Source organism: Coregonus lavaretus (genome assembly GCF_964263955.1).
Source record: "Coregonus lavaretus genome assembly, chromosome: 3".
Taxonomy (NCBI): domain Eukaryota; kingdom Metazoa; phylum Chordata; class Actinopteri; order Salmoniformes; family Salmonidae; genus Coregonus; species Coregonus lavaretus.
This window is the reverse complement of record NC_139990.1, coordinates 5,851,437-5,871,760: the sequence shown is the minus strand read 5'-3', so window position 1 is coordinate 5,871,760 and position 20,324 is coordinate 5,851,437. Positions and strand designations below refer to the sequence as shown.

The following is a 20,324-nucleotide window of genomic DNA, read 5'->3' as shown; positions in this document are numbered from 1 at the left end:
AATATGCATATCCTTACTTCAGGTCCTGAGCTACAGGCAGTTAGATTTGGGTATGTCATATTAGGTGAAAATGGAAAAAAAATGTCAGATTCTTTAGGTGATTCTTTATATTTATATTTTACAGCTTTGTCATTCTATTTATTTTCTTTTTAAATCATGTTATTTTATTATTTGATATATTTTACATGTGATAAGGCCACACGGCCAGAGATAATTACATATACCTGTGACAATCTAAAGTACCCAAAAAGGCCACTTGATGTCGTCTCATAAAATTCCCCCCAAAAATTGAAAGTTACCGAAATTCTGGTTGTTTACTGGTAAACTTCGAAAGTACCCTAGCAACCTTAGTTCGGAGACTGGTAATGACCCTAACAACCCTAGTTCAGAGACTGGTAAAGTAACCTAGCAACCCAAGTTCAGACTGGTCAAGTTTCCTAGCAACCCTAGTTCAGAGACATTCAAGAATTATTATTCTTACATAATTCAATTATATCAACAATATTATTGTTTTCATGTTGAGGTGATTTGAATAAATAAAGATTGTACAATTACAAAAGTCGGAAAAAGTGAATGATTTAAAAAACAAATACACTTAAAACAGCAAAGAATCATTTGACAAATTGTTAATTTGTCATAAAAAAATCCTGAAAACATTAAACAAAATGTTTTATACAATGTGAATTAAAACCTAAAATGTGTGCCGGTTGTCCAACTCAAAAGTGTTGAAATAATATACCAGTATGATTCTTTGTACAATTATCTTTCATTTAAGTTGTCTTTTTCTACCAGATCACTTGTAAAGGTAATAATGATTTTCTTATTTTCAATGTACTGATGAACAATGATAAAGTCTTACAGGCAGACTAGAGACTATACCATAATTAAGGGTCTTCAAGGAAGAGCAAAGAAAGTGCAGGGTGTCTCCAGTCTGTCTACAGTGAAGTGTCTCTATACTAGCCGTACTGCACTGCTTCTCTGTCTCATAAAGAACATGTTTTATGGAAGTGGTAAAATAACTCAAATATACTGTACCCTGTATCATACTGTATGTATATACACTAAACTAGATGTTAGGAGAGGGCATGGTGGAATGGTTAAACCATTAATGGAGACAAATATAATCAGACTATTGTTATGCATAATTAATTGCTTATGATTATCCCACAATACTTGTATCACAGTCAATTGAGAACAACATTTATCCACACTATCTAATAATATGGGTCATCGCTTAAATACTAACACATAGAGAAACAGACACACTCTTATTCCCTAAACAGCCTATCCTGTATACATTCTAACAACTCACAGCCTAATAACCAGGATGACTTAGAATAATTTGTCAGCCCTTCCCTTCCCACACTGACCCACCAGTGACTACTGTGAGAGGGTGAAACAGTTCAGTAATAAACCTCCACTATGCAACGCTAGGCATAGTGTCCTGGATCTAGCCTGGGTCTGGGACTCTTTCTGTGGGCTGAAGCTAGGCCTGTGGTGCCAGTGGACCTGGCGGCTTCCCAGAACCGCATCTTTAGGAGAGCCATCATGCCACGCCACACCATGCTCCCAGGCAGGCAGGCAGCGAGCGGCCACAGCACATTATTAAAACTCATGACTTCAAACTTTCCAAGCCTCGCTCCTGTCACATCCAGCCAGTCAACCAGAGCCATGAGCTCAACTCACTTTTCAACACGTCTCTGGTTAGAAAAAGGAGTCTAAATGCAGAATGTGTCATTTCAGGGATGTGGCTCCTACCTAGTATGTGCTGGAGGTACATATATGCTATCTTCATTTGATCACTTGCGCAGCAGGAAATGCTAACTTGTAGTGTATTTAAAAAGGCTTCTAAAGTTAGTAAATTCCACTAACGAAAAACGTATCAACCCCTACAAAAATGTCCATTAATTATAATCCATATAATAATTCACATTTTCTGTTGCTGCAGGATTATTTTCCTGCTGTGGCAAACTGGTCAAATTAATATTGAATATCTGTATTTGGTGTTATCTGCAATTATGATGAGTCAGTCACACAGGGAGTTGCACCATACATTGAGTGTGTTACCATTAATGTGTCAAATTATAGGTAGAAAAGAGAGTGAATGACATAGTCCCGTGTTGGTGGAGCATGGTGCTTACAATGCCAGGGTTGTGGGTTCGATTCCTACGAGGGACCAGTACAAAAAAGTATGAATATGTATGCACTCAACTGTAAGTCGCTCTGGGTAAGAGCGTCTGCTAAATGACTAACATGTAAATGATGAGCCTATTAAGATGGTAAACATAAAGAAGATTGAAAATACAAACGAAAGCATATATCGAGGAATATAAACTCTTGTAGAAAAACATGGTAAAACAAACACACATTGACTACTGTATTTATCTAAGGGAAATTATATCTAAATTAATTTTGGTCTCATGATAATAACTTTATATTAGAAATTAATTACAAAACTGTTAGATCACATTACCATACTTCAACTTCAATTCAATGTGATTTACTGAAGAAAATGTTTATGTTAGTTTGGAGCACAGAGGTCAGGTCTATGTGCTTAGAGTGCTCCCTGCTGGTCAAAATAAGTACAGCACATTATGATTCTGCCAAAAAGGGGCCCTCAAATTTCATTTCAACCAGCTGTAAAGTTATAAAAATGCGAGAATGATCTCAAATTAAACTTTAAATTGACTGAGACTGTGATGCATTATGACTGTTTACAAATCTGATAAATCCTATTGCCATGGTTAGTTAAATAAAAATGAAAAACATATTTCCCTTTTTTTTCTAAACATGGTCTAAATTAAACTGAGTTGTTGAAAATATCAGTCTAGAATGAAAGGGGATAACATGTACCTGTTTGTATTTTTTTACACCAGCAACTAAGTAAAATATAAACCACAGTAAAATATATTCCATCTAGCAGATGCTTTCATCTAAAGACTTACAGTACTGCATATGTAACAGTCTTTTTTCGTCCACCTCCTTGCATCAACCCGGCTCGAACCAAGGACCCTCTGAACACACCAACCACTGTCGCCCACGAAGCATCATTACCTATCACTGCACAAAAGCCACAGAACCAACTACTTTAAGGTCTCAAAGTGAGTGACTCCAACGATTGAAATGCTACTAATGCGCACCACTAACTAGCTAGCCCTTTCACACCGGTTACACTTGTATCCATTTTCATATGGGTGGCCCCAACAGGAATATAATCCATGACAACTGGCAGTTAGGAGGGGAACATAGAAAACAGCATGGGTATAGAATCACTGCTGTCTTAAAGCAGTCAAACCCAATGGGAGCTGAAGAGGTCTACATACCAACAGACCGTCCAGGCACAGCACAGCGTTTACATCACAGTCACTGTTGTTTAACATATGAACATGCAACGAAGGGGGAGGGAAACATGTTGAAATTCAAGTTCAATATAGAGTGAAGGAGGGGAGGTGAGGAGAGGAGTGTCACGGTTTCGGCCGAGGCGGCTCCTCCTCCTTGTTCGGGCAGGTTTCGCCGGTCGTCGTCTCCGGAGTTCTAGCTGCCACCGCTCTATGTTTCTTGTTTGTTTGGTTTTGTCTGTTAGTCACACCTGTTTTGTGTTATGTCTCATTTAGCACCCTATTTAGTTTCCTTGTTGTTAGTTTAGTGTTGTGTGTAATTGTTCGTGTCATGTTTGCGCTACCCGTGTCGGTACGCTATTTTCATAGCTTCCTCCTTGTGTGTTAGGAGAGTATTACGCACCTGTGTGTGCGCTCGCTAATTACGCCTGTGTGCGTCCTTTTGCCTCCGGGCGGTTTGGATTTATTTTGTGTGCTCAAGTAAAGTCTTGTGGGACTTATCCTCTGCTGCCTGCGCCTGATTCTACACCACACCTATACACAGCAACGTGACAGAATTACACACCAGAACATGAAATCAGCAGGAGCACCCGTCGACACCATGGAGGAGCATCTCCTTGGTCAAGAGCACCGTATCAACCGGATCGGGCACGCCTTGGAGGGCGTCATGGACACCCTTCGTCGATGGGAGACCAGCGGGGTTCCCACAGCCCCACCTATCGCACCATCACCACCGGACAGCCAGCCCGTCCATCGACCGGAACCCAGTGGGATTCGGCTCTCGCTCCCGAGGGCGTACGACGGCACCGCTGCCGGGTGTCAGGGGTTCCTCTTACAAGTGGAGCTCTACATTGCCACCATACACCCGGCGCCCTCGGGATACGAGAGCGTTTCCGCCCTCATCTCCTGTCTCACCGGCAAGGCGTTGGAGTGGGCCAACGCCGAATGGAGGGGAATAGACGCCGCCACAGTCACCTATGCGGAGTTCTCCCGTCGCTTCCGTGCGGTCTTCGACCATCCACCAGAGGGGAGAGCGGCGGGGGAACGTCTATTCCACCTCCGACAGGGGATGAGGAGCGCTCAGGAGTTTGCGCTGGAGTTCCGGACTCTAGCGGCTGATGCTGGGTGGAATGAGAGGGCCCTCATAGACCACTTCAGATGTAGCCTTCGGGAGGACGTCCGCAGGGAGTTAGCATGCAGGGACACTACACTAACATTTGACCAGCTGGTGGACATGGCCATTCGACTGGACAACCTGCTTGCGACCCGCGGACGTCCCAGGTGGGGGCCCCCCATTCCACCCTCCAGCGCCTCCGAGCAGTGTCCGATGGAGCTTGGAGGTGCTGGCGCTAGAGGGAGAAGAGGTAGGAGCCCGAGGGGGGCAGTCTCCTGCACCAAGTGTGGGCGCGGAGGGCACACCGCGGCTAGGTGCTGGGGAGGGTCCCCTGGTGAGGGAGAGGGCAGGTCATACAGTGGGGAGTCCTCCCAGGTGAGTAGGCACCCTACTTACCCAGAGCTTTCTGTCGTACACATTACATTACCTGTTTGTTTCCCACAGGTTGCACCTCGGTCCCAGCATAAGGCGCTAGTCGATTCAGGCGCAGCTGGGAATTTTGTAGATCGGAGATTCTGTGTTAAGTTAGGGATTCCCCTCCTTCCAGTCGAAAAACCCTTTCCTGTACATGCCCTAGATAGTCGTCCGTTAGGATCTGGGTTGATTGGGGAGGTCACAGCGCCACTTAGGATGATGACGCAGGGGGGTCATGAGGAGACGATTCAACTCTATCTGATCGACTCTCCTGCGTATCCGGTGGTACTGGGGCTTCCCTGGTTGATGACCCATGATCCTACTATTTCGTGGCGAGAGAAGGCTCTTAAAGGGTGGTCTGCTCAGTGTGAGGGGTTATGTCTGGGTGTTTCCGTAGGGGCGACCTCGGTGGAGAGTCCGAACCAGATACCAGCACTGCACATTCCTCCTGAGTATGAGGATTTGGCGCTTGTGTTTAGTAAGACCAGAGCGGCACAGTTGCCACCTCATAGACAAGGGGATTGTGCGATAGACCTCCAGACAGGAGCAGCGCTTCCGCGGAGCCATGTGTATCCTTTGTCACAGGAGGAGAAAAGGGCAATGGAAACTTACATTGCCGAGTCTCTGAGACAGGGATACATACGGTCCTCCACTTCTCCCGCGTCCTCAAGCTTCTTTTTTGTGAAGAAAAAGGATGGAGGTTTGCGTCCGTGTATTGATTACCGCGGTCTCAATCAGGTGACTGTGAAATATAGTTATCCACTCCCGCTGATTGGGACCATGACGGAGTCCTTACACGGGGCAAGGTTCTTCACAAAATTGGATCTCAGGAGCGCATATAACTTGGTGCGCATTAGGGAGGGTGATGAGTGGAAGACAGCATTTAGTACTACCTCCGGCCATTACGAGTATCTCGTCATGCCATATGGGTTAATGAATGCTCCATCAGTCTTCCAATCGTTTGTAGATGAACTTTTCCGGGACATGCAGGCGCAGGGAGTAGTGGTGTCCATAGATGATATTCTTGTGTACAGTGCTACTCGGGCCGAGCATGTAGCCCTGGTGCGCAGGGTATTGAGGAGACTGTTGGAGCATGACCTGTATGTCAAAGCTGAGAAATGTCTGTTCTTCCAGGAGTCAGTTTCCTTTTTGGGTTACCAGTTGTCTGCGTCAGGGGTGAGAATGGAGGTGGACCGAGTGTCCGCCGTGCGTAATTGGCAAACCCCAACTACGGTTAAAGAGGTGCAGCGGTTCTTGGGTTTTGCGAATTACTACCGGAGGTTTATCCGGGGTTTTGGACAGGTGGCAGCTCCCATAACGTCTCTTCTGAAGGGGGGTCCGGTGCGCTTGCAGTGGTCGGCTGAGGCGGACAGGGCCTTTGGGAGACTGAAGGACCTGTTTACCTCGGCTCCGGTGTTGGCGCACCCGGATCCCACTTTACCCTTCCAAGTTGAGGTGGACGCGTCTGAGGCCGGTATCGGGGCAGTTCTTTCTCAACGATCCGGTACACCACCTAAGCTCCGCCCCTGTGCTTTTTATTCTAAGAAGCTCAGTCCGGCGGAGCGGAATTATGACGTAGGGGACAGGGAGCTGTTAGCCGTAGTACAGGCCCTAAAGGTGTGGAGGCATTGGCTTGAGGGGGCTCAGCACCCTTTCCTCATTCTGACCGACCATCGTAACCTGGAATACATTCGGGCAGCTAGGAGACTGAATCCTCGCCAGGCTCGATGGACTATGTTTCTCGCCCGGTTTGTGTTCAAGATCACTTACATCCCTGGGTCCCAGAACGGGAAGGCAGATGCTCTGTCCCGTCGGTATGACACGGAGGAGAGGTGCGTGGAGTCCATTCCCATACTACCGGAGTCTTGTCTGGTGGCACTGGTGGTGTGGGAGGTCGATGCGGAGATCGAGCGGGCGTTACGCACCGAGCCTAGTCCTCCACAGTGTCCGGTGGGTCGGGCGTACGTCCCGCTCGAGGTCCGGGATCGGCTGATTTATTGGGCTCACACGTCCCCCTCCTCTGGACATCCGGGTATTGGCCGGACAGTGCACTGCCTTAGTACGAAGTACTGGTGGCCAACGTTAGCCAGGGATGTGAGGGTTTATGTCTCCTCCTGCTCAGTGTGTGCCCAGTGTAAGGCGCCCAGACACTTGCCCAGGGGTAAATTACAGCCCCTGCCCGTTCCACAACGACCCTGGTCTCACCTCTCGGTGGATTTTGTTACCGATCTTCCCTCCTCACAGGGGAATACCACCATCCTGGTCGTTGTGGATCGGTTCTCGAAGGCCTGTCGTCTCCTTCCCATGCCGGGTCTTCCTACGGCCCTACAGACCGCTGAGGCTCTATTTACTCACGTCTTCCGGCATTACGGGGTGCCCGAGGATATAGTGTCCGATCGAGGCCCCCAGTTTACCTCCAGAGTCTGGAGAGCATTTATGGAACGTTTGGGGGTCTCGGTGAGCCTTACCTCGGGTTACCACCCGGAGAGTAATGGGCAGGTTGAACGAGTCAACCAGGATGTGGGTAGGTTTCTGAGGTCATATTGTCAGGGCCGGCCGGAGGAGTGGGCGAGAGATGTGCCCTGGGCCGAGATGGCACAGAACTCTCTCCGCCACTCCTCCACCCAACTAACCCCTTTCCAGTGTGTGTTAGGGTACCAGCCGGTTCTGGCACCGTGGCATGAGAGCCAGATCGAGGCCCCCGCTGTGGATGAGTGGGTGCGGCGCTCGGAGGAGACGTGGGACGCTGCACACGTCCATCTGCAGCGTGCCATACGTCGACAGAAGACGAGCGCCGACCTACACCGCAGTGAGGGGCCAGTGTACGCACCTGGAGATCGAGTCTGGCTCTCAACCAGAAACCTGCCCCTCCGCCTGCCCTGCCGGAAGCTGGGTCGGCGGTTTGTGGGGCCTTTTAAAGTCCTGAGGAGATTGAACGAGGTGAGTTACAGGTTAGAACTACCTATTGATTACAAGAATATTAACCCCTCGTTCCATGTGTCTCTCCTCAGGCCGGTGGTAGCTGGTCCACTCCAGGACTTTGAGATTGAGGAGACTCCTCCGCCCCCGTTGGACATCGAGGGGGCTCCGGCGTACACTGTTCGGACCATCCTGGATTCGAGACGCCGGATGGGGGGTCTCCAATATCTCGTGGAGTGGGAGGGGTACGGTCCGGAGGAGCGGTGCTGGGTGCCGAGGAGGGACATTCTGGATCCGTCCCTGATGACCGAATTCCATCGTGGTCATCCTACGCGCCCTGCTCCGCGTCCTCCTGGTCGTCCCCGAGGCCGGAGGCGGCGCGCGGCTGGAGCCGCGCGTCAAGGGGGGGGTACTGTCACGGTTTCGGCCGAGGCGGCTCCTCCTCCTTGTTCGGGCAGGTTTCGCCGGTCGTCGTCTCCGGAGTTCTAGCTGCCACCGCTCTATGTTTCTTGTTTGTTTGGTTTTGTCTGTTAGTCACACCTGTTTTGTGTTATGTCTCATTTAGCACCCTATTTAGTTTCCTTGTTGTTAGTTTAGTGTTGTGTGTAATTGTTCGTGTCATGTTTGCGCTACCCGTGTCGGTACGCTATTTTCATAGCTTCCTCCTTGTGTGTTAGGAGAGTATTACGCACCTGTGTGTGCGCTCGCTAATTACGCCTGTGTGCGTCCTTTTGCCTCCGGGCGGTTTGGATTTATTTTGTGTGCTCAAGTAAAGTCTTGTGGGACTTATCCTCTGCTGCCTGCGCCTGATTCTACACCACACCTATACACAGCAACGTGACAAGGAGAAACAAAAGAGGTACAGTTGAAGTCGGAAATTTACATACACCTCAGCCAAATACATTTAAACTCAGTTTTTCACAATTCCTGAAATGTAATCCTAGTAAAAATTCCCTATCTTAGGTCAGTTAGGATCACCACTTTATTTTAAGAATGTGAAATGTCAGAATAATAGTAGAGAGAATGATTTATTTCAGCTTTTATTTCTTTCATCACATTCCCAGTGGGTCAGAAGTTTACATACACTCAATTAGTATTTGGTAGCATTGCCTTTAAATTGTTAAACTTGGGTCAAACGTTTCTGGAGCTGGTGTAACTGAGTCAGGTTTGTAGACCTCCTTGCTCACACATGCTTTTTCAGTTCTACCCACAAATGTTCTATAGGATTGAGGTCAGGGCTTTGTGATGGCCACTCCAATACCTTGACTTTGTTGTCCTTAAGCCATTTTGCCACAACTTTGGAAGGATGCTTTGGGTCATTGTCCATTTGAAAGACCCATTTGCAACCAAGCTTTAACTTCCTGACTGATGTCTTGAGATGTTGCTTCAATATAGCCACATAATTTTCCTTCCTCATGATACCATCTATTTTGTGAAGTGCACCAGTCCCTCCTGCAGCAAAGCACCCCCACAGCATGATGCTGCCACCCCCGTGCTTCACGGTTGGGATGGTGTTCTTCGGTTTGCAAGCACCCCCTTTTTCCTCCAAACATAACGATGGTCATTATGGCCAAACAGCTCTATTTCTGTTTCATCAGACCAGAGGACATTTCTCCAAAAAGCACGATCTCTGTCCCCATGTGCAGTTGCAAACCGTAGTCTGGCTTTTTTATGGCGGTTTTGGAGCAGTGGCTTCTTCCTTGCTGAGCGGCCTTTCAGGTTATGTCGATATAGGACTCGTTTTACTGTGGATATAGATACTTTTGTACCTGTTTCCTCCAGCATCTTCACAAGGTCCTTTGCTGTTGTTCTGGGATTGATTTGCACTTTTCGCACCAAAGTACGTTCATCTCTAGGAGACAGAACGCGTCTCCTTCCTGAGCGGTATGACGGCTGCGTGGTCCCATGGTGTTTATACTTGCCAACTATTGTTTGTACAGATGAACGTGGTACCTTCAGGCGTTTGGAAATTGCTCCCAATGATGAACCAGACTTGTGGAGGTCTACAATTTCTTTTCTGAGGTCTTGGCTGATTTCTTTTGATTTTCCCATGATGTCAAGCAAAGAGGCACTGGGTTTGAAGGTAGGCCTTGAAATACATCCATAGGTACACCTCCAATTGATTCAAATGATGTCAATTAGCCTATCAGAAGCTTCTAAAGCCATGACATACTTTTCTGGAATTTTCCAAGCTGTTTAAAGGCACAGTCAACTTAGTGTATGTAAACTTCTGACCCACTGGAATTGTGATACAGTGAATTATAAGTGAAATAATCTGTCTGTAAACAATTGTTGGAAAAATTACTTGTGTCATGAACAAAGTAGATGTCCTAACCGACTTGCCAAAACTATAGTTTGTTAACAAGAAATTTGTGGAGTGGTTGAAAAACAAGTTTTAATGACTCCAACCTAAGTGCATGTAAACTTCCGACTTCAACTGTAACTATCCACAGGAATGAAACCGTATTCCATTGCTTTTCAAGCACACATCAGATGGCAAATATTACTACAGTGACGGAAGCCATATTTGACAGAGAGAGAGAGAGATGAGAGAGATGAGAGAGAGAGGGTCAGAGAGAGTCTCATGTATCTTATTATACGGTGGTCAAAGGGGAAAATTGCAATCCTCTGCGTCTCACTTGGCATGGCCAACCTACAAACCCTAACCCTACTAACCCTAACCTTAACTACTCGGAAACAAATGATTTTCCTCTGATATAAGAGGGTTTTCTGGGAATTTGACTGGCATCTTGTTTCGATGGAAACCATTTGGGACCCGGGTTCCTTTTCTTCTGGGTGAAACATGAGTCGTCGTCTCCCTGCCCTTCTGAGGGCGATGAAACCCAAACTGAAACCCAAACTGAAACCGTTTTCAGAACTGCTCGGAACACAGAGAGAGAAAAATGAGAGACGCTCGCCGATTAACTCTGACTAGCAGGATCTGACTGAGAGGGAGACAAGAGTCAAAAAAAGAAAGAGTAAAGGAAACAGGATCTTAATTTGACCTTCCTTTCTCTCATCCCTCCCCTCACCCTCCTCCATCCCTCCATCTCTCCAGCCTCCCAAACACAACTTTGTGAGAGCGTCCTCAACCCTGCGACCGCTCTCCGCGGGATTCTGTTGGTAACCTTTGCCTCGAGAACACCGACACCTTCAGATTTTCCCTCGCATGAGAGAGCTGGAACAATATGGCTAGCCCAAACGCTTCCATATGTGCCCCGGTAACGCCCTGCCTGTTCCTGTTCAAGGCAAAAGCCCCTCACCCTCTCTCTCTCCTAGGCAGTGAGACTAGCTGACGGGGGCTATAGGAGGGCTAGGAGGGTACACACACACACACACGCATGCACACCCTGCTGTAGGCCTCTGGGAAACGGGGGAGATAGGGAGGACAGCCATTACACAGACCTCCATCAGAGACAGTAATCCTGAGATCTATGATAACCTCTGTCCTGAGGTCAATGAGATAATCTGTGACACACTGGCTGAACTTTTACAGAACATAGAGAACATTTACCGCCACCCTGTCTCTGTCTGACTGGTTGACTGGCTGACCGACTGGCTGACTGGCTAACTGGCTGACCGACTGACTGACTGGCTAACTGGCTGACCGACTGACTGGCTGACTGGCTGGCTGACTGGCTGGCTGACTAACTGGCTAACTGACTAGCTGACCGACTGGCTGACCAACTGGCTGACCAACTGGCTGACTGGCTGACTGACCGACTGGCTGACTGGCTAACCGACTGACTGGCTGACTGGCTGACTGACTGGCTGGCTGACTAACTGGCTGACTGACTGGCTGACTGACTGGCTGACCGACTGGCTGACTGGCTGACTGGCTGGCTGACCAACTGGCTGACCGGCTGGCTGACCGACTGACTGACTGGCCGAATAAGACAAAGTGGATACAAAGTATTTGTGTCCTGGCATCAGTCTTATAAAACAATTCATTTTGGTCATCTTTGCTGTCAGCCCTTCTGAAATAATACAGAAAATCTGCTCTCACTGTAATTAAGTATTGCAGTACTCCATTAATTTCAAGAACCACAGGACAAACACGTTTCGGCAACATCCTTTGCTAACGCTAATATCATTACTAGCATAGTGATGATGTAAACAATGAACAAATCAACCTTACCATAAATAATAGTGTGAGTATTGCGGTGTGATTATTTTTCATTGGATCTAAAAATCACTTCAAGATCAAAAACCCATCAACAATAAAAAATTTATCAACATGTTGGCCGGAATCATTTCACAATTTGCTATTTATTTTTTATTTTTTATGGGTTCAATATGGGGTAATGAAGTTCTATAGCAGGGTGTTTTCTGTTTTCTTGCAATTAGCAGTCATTAACAGACCACCACAAGCCAGCCATTAACAGACCACCACAAGCCAGAGAAAAGCACAACTGTACAAAAATAACAACCAGCAAGTGTATCACTACGAATGAACGAATCCCCTTTACACACATGCATAGACACATGCACACACACACACTCTCGCACATACACAACACAGTCCTTGGGAGCTAATGGTCCAGAAAAATGCTGTAGGAAAGCATGAAGAAAGAAAATACACACTATGTACACACACAACACACACACACACACACACACACAACACACACACACAACACACACAACACACACAACACACACACACACACAACACACCAACCCATCCCCACCCACCCCCACCCAATACACACCTTTGACCCTGTCAACTTGAAACCCAGTTGAGGTGGTTTCCAGAGTGGTAACCCAGTGTAGAAGAAACTGTACTTCTCTAGGCACATTTTAATTGTGGTTCAGTGCTCACAATGACTGACAAGTCTCCCGGCAGCCCTGGACCAAACTACTCTTCTCTCTCAACTGCTCCAGCATTCTCTCTCTCCCTTTTCTCTCTGCCTTTCTAGTTCTCTCTCTCCCTCTCTCCCTTTCTCTCTCCCCCATTCTCTCTCTCTGGCCACCTTTCCGCTTCGGCCCATTACTAGCCTTGTAAGGCCCCGTTGAGCAAAACTGATGCCTGGGCTTTGGACTAGACTGGGCTGGACTGGAACTGGGCACTTACTGAGCTTAAGTCAAACTGATCCTGGTCCAAACCTATCAGGCACAAGCGCATAACACACACACACACACACATGCATACAAGCACACACGAACGCGGACACACACACCCACGAACGCGGACACACACACACACACACACACACACACACACACACACACACACACACACACACACACACACAGCCATTCAACCGTGAAGGGTTCCTTTTTAATAAGTTTAAAATGGAAACTTATATCCCTGATGGAAATCAGTAAAGAGGGCGAATAGCGGATGGAGTGCTGTGTCAGCACTCTGACCTTCCCACAGTCCCTTCCTGGTTGTGTTGGTTTGGCTGGGTTCAGGGTGAAAGAGAGACTAAAACTCATAGAGAGGGGAGGGGGGGAGAGAGAGATCTGGGCCCATATTCAAAAAGCATCTCAGCGCAGGAGGGCTGAAAAAAGGGTTCTAAAAGGGTTCTGCGGCTGTCCCCATAGGAGAACCCTTTTTGGTTCCAGGTAGAACTATTTTGGGTTCCATGTAAAACCCTCTGTGGAAAGGGTTCTACATGGAATCAAAAAGGGTTCTACCTGGAACCAAAATGTGTTCTTCAAAGGGTTCTCCTATGGGGACAGACGAAGAACCCTTTTTGGTTCCAGATAGCATCTGTCCCCATAGGAGAACCCTTTGAAGAACCCTTTTTTGGTTTGAGGTAGAACCCTTTTGGTTCCAGGTAGAACCCTTTTGGGTTCCATGTAAGCGCCTTTCCACAGAGGGTTCTACATGGAACCCACAAGGGTTCTACATGGAACCAAAAATGGTTCTCCCTGGAACCAAAAAGGGTTCTCCTATGGGGATAGCCGTAGGAACCCTTATGGAACCCTTTTTTCTAAGAGTATAGACTTATAGCCCTTTACCACAGCTCTAGGATCAGATTACCCTTCCCTAAATGCTACCCTTAACTATCAGCGGGAGGAAAATCATATTTGACCTTGTATCAGCTTTAAAGGGCTATTCCACTATCTGGATCCCAAACACGATAGTACACGCACAGGGGGGAAATGCTAAACTGACCCAAGATCAGCATCTAGGGGCAACGTCACCCTACACCGTAACACACTGGCCAGCCTAGCATGTAACTGTAAGAGTAATAAGTGAAATCCTACAAATAACCATGGTAAAGTAGCTAAGCTGAGTTTGCTGGGAACTGTTAGTCCGTAGTCCACAGGAAAGGCTACAGTATGTCTCTGCTATGTCACCCAGCAATGTGTAGTCATACAGACAGACCACAAGCCTGCTCTTTCATAGACATCATGAGGCCAATCAGGACCTGGAGCCATCTTTATGAAACTCCTAATGACTGGGCCTTAATCTGATTGTGTGACACAATGCACACTTAAGACAAACAGATCCGCTGACAACTCAATGGGAATCAATGGTACAGGGGACCTGCACAAAGCACACACAACACATAGTCATTATGGAAAAAGTGCTTTCGGAAATGCTAAGGTTTATTGCATTAAGTTAAATGAGAGTCACACTACTACTAGTACTACTACTACCAGACACCCCAGGGCCAATCATGGAGAGAAGGAACGAGTAGCTCTGGGAAAAATGGGAGGTCAAGAGTTCAAGACGTTGACAAATAATATGAGAATCACTGAGTCATCCGTCCACAGTCAAAGAGACTAGCGAACGAGAAGACTTTCAGTTCCTGTCACACACACAGACGTCCGCCATTTTGAATATCGTCATGGCCTTACAAACGCTTCATGTTTCAAATTCAGACCATCTTTATTGCGACATTGCTGGGCAAGTCAATAACTCCACTGACCTTCAGTTTCACCAATAGAGAAATTGAGCAAGACTTTTTCTCTGCTCTATTCTGCATTTCAGGGCCGTTACTGGTGCCACTCAATATAAAAAGGCATATCAAATAATAAAATACATATAAAACAAAATTAAAAACGTATAAATAAGTTGTCTGGACAGGCCAGTGAGATCTGACTACTATCAGATGTTTTATTGGTGAAACACACAGTTAAACCATGTGACCCACTGCTGCCCTTAACAGCACAGCAGCAGCCATGCTTCATTGATAACAATAAAACTCAACAACGTAAAAAGGTCAGTTACGCTACAGTCGCCTTGACAACCACTCACAGTAGGAACCTCAGCATAGGCCAATCGTATCGTTTGAAACCAGTGCACCACCGAACAGTGAACAGCAGCATATCTAAAGGAGAGCCCATGGGTTCTGGTCAAAAGTAGTGCACTGTGTAGGGAATAGGGTGTCATTTGGGACGTAACCCTGGACACACCATAGAGAATTAGCTTGGCACCACAATTAAAAAGCGTAATTACCCCTCTATTCCCCAGCAGGCTGGCAGCTGGTTTTATCCCTCTTTCACTCTCTTTGTCCCCGTCTTTGTCTCTCTTTTCCCAGAAATGTCAGTTTTAACACAACACAGAGACACCATCCCAGGGAAATTAGGCTGAATTGTTTGACCTGCCGACCCGGATCATATGTCCTTTCTCAGGCCCTGAGGGCAGAGAGATGGAGATGGAGATGGAGATGGAGAGAGAGAGAGAGAGAGAGAGAGAGAGAGAGAGAGAGAGAGAGAGAGAGAGAGAGAGAGAGAGAGAGAGAGAGAGAGAGAGAGAGAGAGAGAGAGAAAGAGAGAGAGAGAGAGAGAGAATATTCCATAATATATTAATCATGAGTTTCTGCACCTCCAGAGCATGACTAGTTTTGACCATGCTTTCACCCACCCGCATGAGGACCCTAAACACTGTAATTCACACAAACCCTTGGGGAGACATTACAGTACACTAGATCTGAAAACACTTAAAGACAGCGCTGCCTAATCTGTCTGGGCCATGGTTCGGAACGACCACTGTTTGGCACAAGGGGTCAAGTCATAATCGCCTCCAACACCAGCGAGAAATTCTAAGAACGTTCCAATATTCCACCGCCGCACCTAAAACACCAGAACCCAGTTCCAAGACCCAGCAGCACCTGTCTGACCCCGGTTCTAACCACGGTGAACGCCAGCTAACGGAGAACGTGTAGTATCTGTTTAGGTTTACCAATCAGCGAGAGGAACTCCTGGCGTTGCCTGAACAAACACACAGTCAGGGGGGAACCCTGTTATGTAGCAGGTGGCCAGAGTAACCTATTCAGATCATCTCCCCTCTCACCCACCCCCTCTCACATCTCCTCCACTGCAGGGTCGCCTAGGGCCGAGTTCACCTCCCCACGGACAACCTGCGCTAGCTCACAGATGTCGACCCACGACACACACATACACATACATAAACACACACACACACACACCTCCTCTCCCTACTGCACGGAGCAACGGCCAATCAAAGGGTCTGTCAGCGGTTGCACTTGTTGAATAAATGATCCTGCCTTGACAGGAAATTCCAAACAGCCTTTTTAATTCTGATCAGGCTTCAAGGAAGTGGAAAGAATAAAAACACATCCATTATAATGACAGGAAGTCTGAGATCACATGGCCACCAGCTGGAGCCAACAGAGGGATCAAGGAACCAGGAGAAGAAGAAAGAAATCACACTCTCAGACAGGGAATTACACAAGGTTCCATTTTGTGAGACAATGTTACACATGTCTGTACAGACCCAAGTGCATGATGGTAAGGAGGACCAGAGCAGGGCTATATAAGGGTGATAGAACTGATGCTTTACATTACGGCTAGCTACCACAGTGGTATACAAATGCTAATAACTATGCAGGCCTTGTTATGTTACACAAATGAAAACTCCTCTCTCTCTCTCTCTCTCTCTCTCTCTCTCTCTCTCTCTCTCTCTCTCTCTCTCTCTCTCTCTCTCTCTCTCTCTCTCTCTCTCTCTCTCTCTCTCTCTCTCTCTCTCTCTCTCTCTCTCAACAGAATCAAATGTAGTGCCTCAGTTCCAATTCAGTCTGAGGAGACAGACAGACAGAAAGATAGACAGACAGACAAAAGACACTGCGAGAGAGACAGGCACCATTCCAGGTGATCCTCCTCTCCTCTGACATTGGCAGCCATCTTGTATTACCCCCAGACAATCAGTCTGCATCCACCTAGAGCAGTCAATGTGGTGTCTGTTCTCTAATTCAGGCAGCTAGAGTACAGACACTGACAAGCAGGCAGGCATCTCTTTTAAAAAAGCCTCCTCCTGCTCTCGCTCTCTCTCTCTCTCTCTCTCTGCGCTCTCTCTTTTTCTCTCCCTTCCTCTCTCTCTCTCTCTCTCTCTCCCCCTCTCTCTCTCTCTCTCTCTCTCTCCCCCTCTCTCTCTCAGGAAATGGAGGGCTGTGTCGGTCAAATGGATTTAAAGCGCTCCAGGTTTACAGACTTTGGATCAAAGCAGGAGGTAAAGCCCACTACAGCAGTAATGACGATCAGATCAATGTGGACTCTGCTTTCAGACGGTTTTAATGGAATCATAAAAACGTTTAAAAGTGTTGAACTGTAGAGGGTATGTTGTTTTTTAGAGGGTATGTTGTAGAGAGGGAGCAATCGAGAGAACGGTATTGCTGTATTAAGTCAATGATAAAATACTCACAGTGTAAAAACGGCCAGCTCTTCTCCTTTCCAAGACCCCAACTTTCTTTGGTTTTCCTATTGGAATAAGGTCACGCCAATCATCATAATTTTATTAGCCAATCAGCAGCCTTTTTCCCCGGGACTTAGCGTAATACCCGACCAGGCAGGGCCTCAGGCAGTCTGTAGTTTCCATTCTGATGACCAACCTGTTTTTCTCTCCTGCTTATTCTATCTCCTTAGAAGAAATTGCTTTTCTTTCTGATGTTTATTGTCCGTGCAGCTAAATACCCACAATTAATATCAGAGAGAGTGGTGTTGTATCTGTGTGTGTGGATCTACATTAAACCTTGAACTGGAACTACTGCTTCCTCGTGTTCTGAACGGACACCTTGTGGTGGTTGCTACCGGCCTAAAATCCAGCATCTAAGTTTTTTATCCCTTTTTATTGGTCCTTCGAAATCATAAACAACCCATATTTTTCACACAGGCACACGCTCACACACGCCCACCTTACACACTCACCCTCAGACAGATGGGTGATGGGCGTCTGAGTCTCTTTGCAGTACGACACCACCTCTCTGGGTAGGAAGTCCACCTGTATGATCTTAGACGCCCCCAGTCTGTGCATCCTGCGCCTGGATGGAGACAGACAGGAAGTAGTGGGTCACAGAGCATTACACTGGAACATTTAATATGGTGATTCACTCCTTTTATGTCTGCAGTACCTCATCAGGGCTTCATTCAGTGGGACATAATGTTGTGGAACATTCAGATATAAATATATTGCGTAGAGCCAGGGGCGCAACTTTGGTTTTAGAAGTGGGGGGGACATAATACATATATATATACAGTGGGGAAAATAAGTATTTAGTCAGCCACCAATTGTGCAAGATGAGAGAGGCCTGTAATTTTCATCATAGGTACACGTCAACTATGACAAAAAATTCCAGAAAATCACATTGTAGGATTTTTAATGAATTTATTTGCAAATTATGGTGGAAAATAAGTATTTGGTCACCTACAAACAAGGAAGATTTCTGGCTCTCACAGACCTGTAACTTCTTCTTTAAGAGGCTCCTCTGTCCTCCACTCGTTACCTGTATTAATGGCACCTGTTTGAACTTGTTATCAGTATAAAAGACACCTGTACACAACCTCAAACAGTCACACTCCAAACTCCACTATGGCCAAGATCAAAGAGCTGTCAAAGGACACCAGAAACAAAATTGTAGACCTGCACCAGGCTGGGAAGACTGAATCTGCAATAGGTAAGCAGCTTGGTTTGAAGAAATCAACTGTGGGAGCAATTTTTAGGAAATGGAAGACATACAAGACAACTGATAATCTCCCTCGATCTGGGGCTCCACGCAAGATCTCACCCCGTGGGGTCAAAATGATCACAAGAACGGTGAGCAAAAATCCCAGAACCACACGGGGGGACCTAGTGAATGACCTGCAGAGAGCTGGGACCAAAGTAACAAAGCCTACCATCAGTAACACACTACGCCGCCAGGGACTCAAATCCTGCAGTGCCAGACGTGTCCCCCTGCTTAAGCCAGTACATGTCCAGGCCCGTCTGAAGTTTGCTAGAGTGCATTTGGGTGATCCAGAAGAGGATTGGGAGAATGTCATATGGTCAGATGAAACCAAAATAGAACTTTTTGGTAAAAACTCAACTCGTCGTGTTTGGAGGACAAAGAATGCGGAGTTGCATCCAAAGAACACCATACCTACTGTGAAGCATGGGGGTGGAAACATCATGCTTTGGGGCTGTTTTTCTGCAAAGGGACCAGGATGACTGATCCGTGTAAAGGAAAGAATGAATGGGGCCATGTATCGTGAGATTTTGAGTGAAAACCTCCTTCCATCAGCAAGGGCATTGAAGATGAAACGTGGCTGGGTCTTTCAGCATGACAATGATCCCAAACACACCGCCCGGGCAACGAAGGAGTGGCTTTGTAAGAAGCATTTCAAGGTCCTGGAGTGGCCTAGCCAGTCTCCAGATCTCAACCCCATAGAAAATCTTTGGAGGGAGTTGAAAGTCTGTGTTGCCCAGCGACAGCCCCAAAACATCACTGCTCTAGAGGAGATCTGCATGGAGGAATGGGCCAAAATACCAGCAACAGTGTGTGAAAACCTTGTGAAGACTTACAGAAAACGTTTGACCTGTGTCATTGCCAACAAAGGGTATATAACAAAGTATTGAGAAACTTTTGTTATTGACCAAATACTTATTTTCCACCATAATTTGCAAATAAATTCATTACAAATCCTACAATGTGATTTTCTGGATTTTTTTTCTCATTTTGTCTGTCATAGTTTACGTGTACCTATGATGAAAATTACAGGCCTCTCTCATCTTTTTAAGTGGGAGAACTTGCACAATTGGTGGCTGACTAAATACTTCTTTCCCCCACTGTATATATACAGTACCAGTCAAAAGTTTGGACACACCTACTAATTCCAGGGTTTTTCTTTATTTTTACTATTTTTTACATTGTAGAATAATAATGAAGACATCAAAACTATGAAATAACACATACAGTGAGGGGGAAAAGTTTTTGATCCCCTGCTGATTTTGTACGTTTGCCCACTGACAAAGACATGATCAGTCTATAGTTTTAATGGTAGGTTTATTTGAACAGTGAGAGACAGAATAACAACAACAAAATCCAGAAAAACGCATGTAAAAAATGTTATAAATTGATTTGCATTTTAATGAGGGAAATAAGTATTTGACCCCTCTGCAAAACATGACTTAGTACTTGGTGGCAAAACCCCTGGCAATCACAGAGGTCAGACGTTTCTTGTAGTTGGCCACCAGGTTTGCACACATCTCAGGAGGGATTTTGTTCCACTCCTCTTTGCAGATCTTCTCCAAGTCATTAAGGTTTCGAGGCTGACGTTTGGCAACTCAAACCTTCAGCTCCCTCCACAGA

At 46.5% G+C, this 20,324-nt stretch overlaps 1 pseudogene across 1 annotated transcript in view; it reads right to left on the bottom strand.

The window, feature by feature from the left end:
- Positions 1-20,324, bottom strand: part of LOC311120054 (cytoplasmic dynein 1 intermediate chain 1-like) — a 119,114-nt pseudogene that overhangs the window by 73,620 nt on the left and 25,170 nt on the right. Inside the window, exons 6-7 of the transcript XR_014615246.1 lie at positions 17,908-18,020; positions 17,401-17,460 (exon numbers count right to left, since the gene is read on the bottom strand). The product of XR_014615246.1 is annotated as a cytoplasmic dynein 1 intermediate chain 1-like (transcript). The remainder of the gene's footprint in view (positions 1-17,400; positions 17,461-17,907; positions 18,021-20,324) is intronic.